The sequence below is a fragment of the Lucilia cuprina genome, chromosome 4 (genome assembly GCF_022045245.1).
Source record: "Lucilia cuprina isolate Lc7/37 chromosome 4, ASM2204524v1, whole genome shotgun sequence".
Classification (NCBI taxonomy): Eukaryota; Metazoa; Arthropoda; class Insecta; order Diptera; family Calliphoridae; genus Lucilia; species Lucilia cuprina.
In genome coordinates this window covers 92,563,741-92,573,464 of record NC_060952.1, presented here as the reverse complement: position 1 = coordinate 92,573,464, position 9,724 = coordinate 92,563,741, and the positions used below count along the sequence as shown (strand labels likewise).

General features: G+C 26.3%; 1 long non-coding RNA gene across 1 annotated transcript in view; it reads left to right on the top strand.

The window, feature by feature from the left end:
- Positions 1 to 7,673, top strand: part of LOC111682988 — a 52,055-nt gene extending 44,382 nt beyond the window's left edge. The window contains exon 3 of the long non-coding RNA XR_006940585.1: positions 4,069 to 7,673. This is a non-coding gene — a long non-coding RNA (uncharacterized LOC111682988). The remainder of the gene's footprint in view (positions 1 to 4,068) is intronic.
- The last annotated feature ends 2,051 nt before the right edge of the window (positions 7,674 to 9,724 follow it).

The following is a 9,724-nucleotide window of genomic DNA, read 5'->3' as shown; positions in this document are numbered from 1 at the left end:
ATATATTTTCTTCAAACATTGTTGTTTATATAGTAAAGTAATCTAAAACTCTGAGAATGTGTTTTAATTTTGTAGTAAAAGTGGGCAAAGTAAACATTGAATAGTTTTTATTAACATTTTTACTATTTTTTTTCTATGTTTAACATCATTCTTTTGCTGCTTACAATATTATCTCTACACACTTTAATTTAATCTTCTAAAGATCTCAACAAGTAGAGAGAGCGGGGTCGGATCTATTGAAAAAAGTAGTTATTTTTTTTCTACGCACACAATAGAAGAAAAGTTAGAAACAAATATTAAGTTTTAATAGTTAACAATACAAAAAGCATGTGTAAATAGTAATGAATGAATACAATTGTTGTAAGTTTTTTTTTTGTACTAATGATTTACTTTCTGTCAGAGAACAAGAGCTGCTGAAGAAGTTTGTTATGATTTGTTGGAAAAAAATTATAAAAAATAGAATTAGTTTTCTTAAAGATTATAATTTAGGTTTTTTTTACTTTCTATGTTTTTAGTTACAGTTCACTTTTTCTGTATTGTTTAGTTTTGAGGTTAAGAAAATAAGTTTTTTTTCTTATATATCAAAAAGTTTTATTTACTTAATTTTGTGTAGCATGTTAAAGAAATTATTAGATAAAATTAAAAAAAAGTATGAATTTGTTTTAAACAAATGGGTTAAGTTAATAGTTTATGGTAGGGTGAAAGATAAATATTTGTATAAGTTTTAGAAAAACATTTTTTTGATCTCTTTATTAGAGAAAAATTTCTTATTTAGGTTATGTTTCTTTTAGGGAAGAGTCTTCGCTTGGCAGTTTTCTTTAAAAACTTGTCTTCTTCATACTGTTTTCTATAGAAAGTAGATTATTCTAGTATTTTTTTCAAAAAAGTCTTGTTGTTTTACTACACAATTTATTTTGAAAAAGTTTTTTTTTTGCAAATCAGCTGATTCGTGTTTTTCAGAAAAAAATCTAACGGCAACCTTACTTACGTTCAAACTAACAACGAATCAGCTGATTCTGCACGGACGTAAAAACTAACTAACGTAAAAACTAACTGAACCCTTAGACCTGATCCACACTAGGAAACTTTTGAAGAAACTTTTTTTTTTTGTTCACGCAAAATCTAAAGTTTCCCAGTGTGGACCGGCACTTATGAATTTTCTCTCTTTTATATTAAGTGTTGCCATACTTTCTATTAACAAAACTCATGGCTTTAATATTTTATTGTGAATGCCAAGGAATAAGAAGGCAGCAAAACTATATGGTAGCTCACACTGGGAATCTTTTGATTTTGTGTGTGACATAAAACATAAAATCAAAAGTAGGGTTCTATAAATAGACTTTCTAATAACCGAAAAATCGACATTTTGTCGAAAAAAATCGAAAAGTCGACTTTGGAAATAAAAGTCGAAATTCAAAAAAAGTCGGAAATAGTCGGAAAAAGTCAAAAATAGTCGTTAAGTCGGAAAAAGTCGAAAATAGTCGGAAATGTCGAATAAATTACGAAAATAGTCGCCTTTGAAATAAAATTCGAAATTCAAAAGAAGTCGAAAAAAGTCGGAAATAGTCGAAAAGTCGAAAATAGTCGGAAAAAGTCAAAAATAGTCGTTAAGTCGGAAAAAGTCGAAAATAGACGGAAATGTCGAAAAAATTACGAAAATAGTCGAAAAGTCGAAAAAAGTCAAAAATAGTTACAAAGTTGGAAAAAGACAAAAATAGTCAAACAGTCGAAAATAGTTGAAAATCTAAAAAAATCGGAAAAGGTCGAAAATCGTCGACAAGTCTAAAATAGACGAAAAGTCGAAAATAGTTGAAAAAAGTCGGAAAATCGAAAAAAGTCGAAAAGTTGACAAAAAAAAATCGAAAAGTCGACTTTTTACTAAATGAAACAAGTCGAAAAATTGATTTTACATAAAATGCAAAAAGTTGTAAGTCGAAAAGACGACTTTTCGTTTCAACTATAGAACCCTAATCAAAAGTTTTCCTGTGTAGACCGGCTCTATAAAATACATAGAGCCGGTCTAGAGTATTTCTACTCTAATACAAAATAAGTAATTTATGAAAAAAATCTTAAGTATTTCAAGAAATTTCTTTCTTAAATTCTATAATTACTTGTCTTACTGCAATTACGTTATTTTTTTTTTTAATTCAAGCATTAAAATATTATAAAATTAATGTAAAATTAATTAAAAAAACGTAAGCATTACTATTAATATATAAAAAAACTAGTCATGATGACATTTTTAATTTTTATAAAATGACATCATAGTTTTTTTTTTTTAAACAAAAAACATTAATTTGCAAAATTAATAAAAAAATTGACAAAAACACAAATTAATTTCAAATATTTAAACATTTTATAACAGTTAATTGTTATTTAATATTTAATTTAATGATTATTAACAAAAATAATTAATAATTTTTGGGGGGATTTTTTTTTTTAACTTAAAGAAGAAATTTGTTAAAAAATAATTAAAAAAAAAAAACGCTTAAACATAATATGGTTATAATGGCAACACTTTGTTAGCTGTCAAAACAAGTACATATTAGGGTTCTATAAATCGACTATCAAATAATCGAACAATCGACTTTTTGTCAAAAAATGTCGAAATCGACTATTTTGTTCCAAAAAAGTCGATAACTCGACTAACGTCTGTGAAAAAAAGTCAAAAAATAGTCGGAAAAAAGTCAAAAAAAATCGAAAAGTCGAACAAAGTCGGCAAAATCGAAAAGTCGAAAAGTCAAAAAAGTCGAAAAGTCTACTAACTAACTAAATGGAAATACATATGTTTATTAGGGTTCTATAAGTCGACTTTCGAATAATCGAACAATCAACTTTTTGTCGAAAAAAGTCAAAGTAGATTATTTTGTTCGAAAAAAGTCGATCTACTCGACTATGGTCTATGAAAAATGTCGAAAAGTCGACTTTGTAAATAAAAGTCGAAGAAAGTCCAAGAGAATCGACAAAGTCGGAAAAAGTCGAAAACTCGAAAATAGTAAAAGAAATTCAAAAATTGTTGAAAATTAAAAAAAAAAACTGGAAAAAAGTCAAAAACTCTAAAATAGTCGGATAAACCCTAAAACAGCTAAAAAATTTTCGAAAAAAGTCGAAAAAATCCGAAAATAGTCAAAAAGTAGAAAAAAAATCAAAAAGTCGGAAAAAGTCAGAAGTCGAAAAAAGTCGTAAACTCGAAAATAGTAGAAAAAAAGTAAAAAAAAGTCAAAAACTTTATAATAGTCGTAAAACCCCGAAAACAGCCAAAAAATTGTCGAAAAAGTCGAAAGAATCCCAAAATAGTCAAATAGTCGAAAAAATTCGGAAAAAGTCAAAAACTCGAAAATAGTAGAAAATAAGTAAAAAATAGTCAAAAATTTAAAAAAGTGGAGAAAAGTCAAATAGTCGGTAAAATAGTAAAGAAAGTCGGAAAAAGTTGGAAATATCAAAAAAAGTCGGAAAAAGTTAAAGAGTCGGAAAAGTCGACTATTTAAAAATACAAGAAGTCGAAAAGTCTAAAATTAAATTTTTTAATAAAAGAAAAAAGACAAAAAATCGACTTTTCATAAAAAGCAAAAAGTCGACTCTTTGTATTTAGTAAAAAGTCGACTTTTTGTCGACTTTTCGTTCCAACTATATAATCCTAATGTTTATGTTATGTAATAGAGTTGTATTTTTTTTTGATTCACTTTTTTTCTGTTTGATTTTCTAAGAAATTTATTTGATTTAATCTTAAATCAATCAATTTTTATTTGTTTATAGTTTAATTTCTTTTAATATGTTAATTAACATTTTCTCTTGAATGTTTTTTCTGTTTTCTTTTTTTATAACTTCTTGGCATGTGTAACTTTTGTAAAACATCAAAAAAAAATTTTTATTGTAACATAATCTCTGTGGGAGCCATATTTTAAAGTTATTTTTTCCCCTTATTTTTTGGGGTTAATTATTTAAAGATTTTCTTGTATATTTTATGACTATAAATTATATTTAATAGTTGTAGTTATATTCAAATTTTTTACTTCTTTTCATTTTTTATTAATAAAACATTTTTTTTCTTTTTATTTCTAATTACAGATGTAGCAGCCACTTTTTTTCATTTGAAAATTTATTATTAATACTTGTTAGTAAGTGTAAGTGACTTCTAAAAAAAAACTATATAAAAAATTGTAATTTATAGACTTATTTCAATATCACGTTTAAACTATTAATTATTTTAGTTTTTATATTCTTGTAATTATTTTAATTTATGATAAAATTTTTATAGAATTTGTTTTATTCTTATAAATAAATTGTAGAAGGGGATTAAAAAAATATTTTTAAAAAATAGGTGTTTTAGCTGCTTTTCCCAATAAGTTAATGCATACAAAAAAGCCACAGATTTCCATTTGCGTCCAACCATCTGGTAGGATCTATTACTTCTTTCGAAAAATACAGTGATTTTCATTTCTGTCTAACCATCTGCTTGGATTTATTACGTTTTTTCGTAACGGATGTACTCTTCGTAAAAGACGATGAAGACAATTGTCACTTTAGTGTACCCTTTGTAAGCGAGAGAGTAGACACTTATAAAACAAACTTAGATTTTTGCCATATCTTCGTATTCTATAGGGTAATCCCAAAGGAAAGCGATTTTGGGTTTAAATCACAGTCACTATGTGAATATCGAAGGAACCTTAATGAGCCAGGACATGGACCTGCTCGCAACTGGCCAACCGTAGTACCAGATTATGCGGTATTCTGGTACGTCGCCATATCAAATCAATCCATAGTCCTGGCAGACTAAAGGTACTAAAAGCACCTCCTTTTCCTGGAATAGCAATAACAGATAGGGTAACATGCCCCCGATAGAAATATACAATTTTTAAGGAAATGTGTCCTCTATACCAAATTTTTCAGAAATCAGAACTCTCTAGCCATTTTTCTTTTAAAAAATGACTTTAGTAGATATCTTTCTATTAAAAATTTCTTCTTAGTTTTCCGCAGTAAAGTGTCTTTATCAAATACATTAACTTGGCAGCACTAAAGAGTGGTTATTATAGAAAATGTCAATTTGTTATAGGAAAGTGTTTCCAATAAACGGTTTTTATTAAAAACAAAGTTTTCTGTGGAAGTAAGTATTTAGAAAAATTCTTCTTTAGTAATTTTTCTATAAAAACAAGTCTCCTCTAACTAGTTTTCTGTTAAAAAGTTTCTTCACTACACAATTTTCTACAAATAGTTCAACAATTTATAACACTAACTTGGCAGCACTAACGAGAAAACGTCACTTTTCTATAGAAATAAGTATTTCCTAAACAGTTTTCTTTAAAAAATTATCAATTCTTTATAAGGGAGACTTGCCTATATAGTTTTCTTTAGAAAAGTGTTTTCTTCTTCCTTAAAGTTTAATAAAAATAATCTTCTTCTAGTCATATTTTTATATAATATTTACTCTCTAAATAATTTTTATATAAAAAAGAGACTTTACTAGATAGTTTTCGATTTACAAAACAGCATTTAATAACAACTAACTTGGCAGCACTAAAGTGTGGATATCATAGATAATGTTACCTTTCTATAGAAAAAAAGAGAGATAAAGAGTTTTTTGAAATAAAAATGTGTTTTCACCAACAAGTTTTAAGTATTTTCTACACAGTTTTCTTTAGAAAGCTGTTCTTTCTATTTAAAGGAAACTTTTCTAAATAGTTTTCTTTAAAAACATGTCGTCTATAGAAGTTTTCATTTAGTTTTTTTTAAACCTTATGGTAAAGTACTACTCTAGTGTTTTTTCTATCAAATATTTCCTCTCTAAACAGTTTTATATATGTTTTCTTTATAGAAACAAATCTCCTCTAAGCAGTTTTATTTTTCTTTCTTCGCCATATGATTTTCCATGAAAATTTGCTCTTCTAGGTAACAGAGATACAAGTCGATGCAAAATGATCGGCGGCGGCACAATCATTTTCGGTCGGCGGCTAATTTTAACTTTTTCTTCGTAAATTGATCTATAAGCGTTTATTATGCTAAAAAATCTCTCTATAATAGTTTTTTATAAAGAAACCTGTCTCTATATAAGTATTTCTGCAGAAAAAGAACATTATTTTCACAATTTTTATATTAGCACAATATTTTGTGTGGCAACTCTTTTCAATTTGACATAATTTTCGATTTACAAGGCATATAATAGTTTTTTATAAAGAAACCTGTCTCTATATAAGTATTTCTGCAGAAGAAGAACATTATTTTCACAATTTTTATATTAGCACAATATTTTGTGTGGCAACTCTTTTCAATTTGACATAATTTTCGATTTACAAGGCAATATTTACTAGCACTAACTTGGTAACACTAATGAGTGGGCATTATAACAACATACAGTGATGCCATTTATAAGGATAAAGCGATTTTTGTTAATAAATAAAAGTATAGATTTAAGCCCTAATGCAAAAACAGTTATCAAATGAAAAATTGTTTTTTAAACCTTTAATAAATGCTTATGAATAAGGTAGTAAATAAATTTAATACTTTCAGCAATAACTCAAAAATATTTTAAATTTCTTAAATATTAATTACTTCAGTAATATTTTTTTCGTCGTTTTTTTTTTTTTTTGCGTTTGTGCACAAAATTTTTAAAGCAACTTGTTACGCTTGAGTTACGAGCAGTTTTAGGTTGTCACAGCTTGATTGCAAATTACGTTTATTTTATGTATTTTTTTGCCTCTCTTCCACTACTATTATTATTATTTAACAAAAAATAGCTTATTTTTTCCTTATTTTAAGTTGAATATATATTATTTGATTTGAAAGCTTATTTAATTTTGTTGTATTGTTAAATGTATTAAATTTAATAGGAAAATTGCAATAGAAAAAAAATACTAAATTATAGCATTATGTAGAAATAAACAGGAAAAGTTATTGCGCAATCCAAAATAATCCAAGAGCAAAATGAAAGTATATACAAAAAAATATATATAAACTAATTTGAAAGTATTTGGCAAAAACTGAAAAAATAAACAAATTTGCAATTGAAATGGTTTCAATTGCTAGGAAATCATATTATAGAAATAACAAAAACAATTGCAAAATATTTATATTTAACACCAAAAAGTTGATGAAATAAAATCGTGAAACTTTTAACGAAAAAGTAAATCTTAAAAAGCATTTTTAATAGTTAAAACACAAACAATTTTATTGCAAAACTAAGCTGGCAGAAGAAATTTGAATTTGTTTATTTTATAAAGAAGTGGTAACACTAATCCTTTAATGTGAAGTAAAAGTGCTGCCAAGTAGTTGAAATAAAGGGTGGCATGTTTTGTGTTGGAAAGTTTTCTTAAACAAGTGATTTGGAAAGCAGCTAAACTATTAAAGAGATTAGTTTAAGGATTTTTTTATAACTAAAGAATTAAATGTAAAACTAATTATATCATCATTTAGTCTATTATCTTAATTAATAGTTTTTCTATTTAAAAAGCACGTGTTTTTTTATAATTTGTTTATTATTTATTTTTCTACTTCTTTTGTTTGTTTGTTTTTAACAAATATTTTATAATTTTTATTTTTTTTTAATAATTTATACAACTATAAATTAAGTTTTTATAAGATTTTTTTGGCATAAATTAAAAATGTGGTTTCTAGACAACATCGTCATATAAAATTTAAATTTTATTGTTAATTCTTTGGAAATTTATAGCACAACATGATTTAAGGGGTTTTTTCTGTTTGACAAAACAAATTAAACTTTTTTTCAATAGAAAACTTTAATTTAATTTTAGATTTTCTTTAAGGAAAATAGAAATTTATTAAATTTGTTTTAATTTAAAAAATTTTTAAATTGTTTACTTACAATTACTAATAAATTTTAACTTAGTTGATTTTTAATAGACCTCAGTTTAGTTTATAGTCCAGAATTTAGTGTTCTTTGTTAGAGTCCACATTAACGCCTAGACACGAATCTGTAATCCAGATTAAATCAAGCACATTTTGAGATCTCTTTGATACCAAGAAGGCTTAAGTCACGCTAAAATTAGGGTTCTGTAGTTGAAACGAAAAATCGACTTTTTGCATTTAGTTAAAAGTCGACTTAAAAGTTATGCAAGTCGAAAAATCGACATTGCATAACAATGTCGATTTTTCGACTTTTTTCATTAATTAAAGGTCGACTTTTAGATTTTTAGTATTTTATAAATATTCGACTCTTCGACTATTTACGACTTTTTTACTTTTTTCGAGTTTTTCTGACAATTTTAGAGTTTTTGATTTTCTTTAAAATTTTCGACTATTTTTAACTTTTTTCTACTATTTTTGTCTTTTTACGACTTTCTTCTACTTTTGACTATTTTTTTTTACTTTTTCGAGTTTTTCGACTATTTTAAAGTTTTTGAAACCCAATTGGCTTAATTCTCTCTTTTTTTTGAACGTATAAACTCTGAACAGTTTTCTGTAGATTATTTACAGTTTTCTTTTATAAAGTTATTCTCCAACGATTTAAAACATGTCTTCACATTTGCCTATAGAAACATTTCTTTATTTCACACTTTTTTGTAGTGTCTTTAGTAGAGATGCAAGCCGAAACGGCTTAAATCCGGCTGGCCGCCGATAATATTTTGCACACTGCGCCGCCGCTGACTTTTTTCGGCTCAAAAGCTAAGCCGACTCAAACGTAGCCGCAGATAAAAATTGGAATGGCACGTGTATTTCGGAAAATAATTTCAGCAATTAGAACGATAGCCACTATTTTAAATTCTTATTGCAAATTAAAAAGAGTTGCCATATAATATTGTGTTAATATTAAAATAGTGAAAACTACTATAAATGTCCATTTACTGCAGAAAAAACTTACATAGAGACAGGGTTTTTATAGTAGCCTTTTTTAATAGAGATTTTTCAATATAATGAACAACAATTTAGCAGCCGCCGACCTTAAATGGTTGCGCCGCCGCTGCCGATCATTTCGCATCGGCTTGTATCTCTGGTCTTTAGGGCTGATCTACACAAGGAAACTTTAGTTGAGAAACTTTTTAAAGTTTCCTTAATGTCTACACATAAAAATTGTTTTTTTTCAGAAACTACCTGTTAATTGCATTGATTTGTTTTTGTACGAATGAGAAGAAACTTGTTTAGTTTTGTCATTCTTCTCATTTGTACAAAAACAAAACAATGCAGTTAACACATAGTTTCTAAAACAAAATTTTCTAAGTGTAGACTTTAAGAAAACTTTTAAAGTGAATTAGAAAAAGTTTGACAACTAAAGTTTTCTTGTGTAGACCGCACTAATATAACAAGTATTGCTTCCTCTCTCTCACACACAAACTTAAAACTTTCCTTGTTTAGATCATAGTGTTTGAAAAGTGTCTCCACTTAAAAATTTTATATTGAAAAGTGTTTTATTATAAAATTTTTTTATAGTTCTTCTTCAAACAGTTTAAGTTTGAAAATTTCTCCTATACGCAGTTTTCTATAGAACACTTCTACTTCTACGTTTATTTTCTTGAAAAAACTCCCTCTCTGGCAGCTTTCTGTAGAAAAATGTCTTCTTTAGATATATTTCTATAGAAGAGTTTCACTTTAAACAATTTTATATGAAAACATTTAATATTTTTAGAAAAATACATTTCCTTAATATTATTTTTTTATATAAAAGTTTCTTTATTAATGTTATTTCTAGGGAAACAACAACAATTTTACACCTTAGTTTTCTCTTAATAATAAAACATTTATTATCACTAACTTGGTATCACTTTAAAAGTGTTCA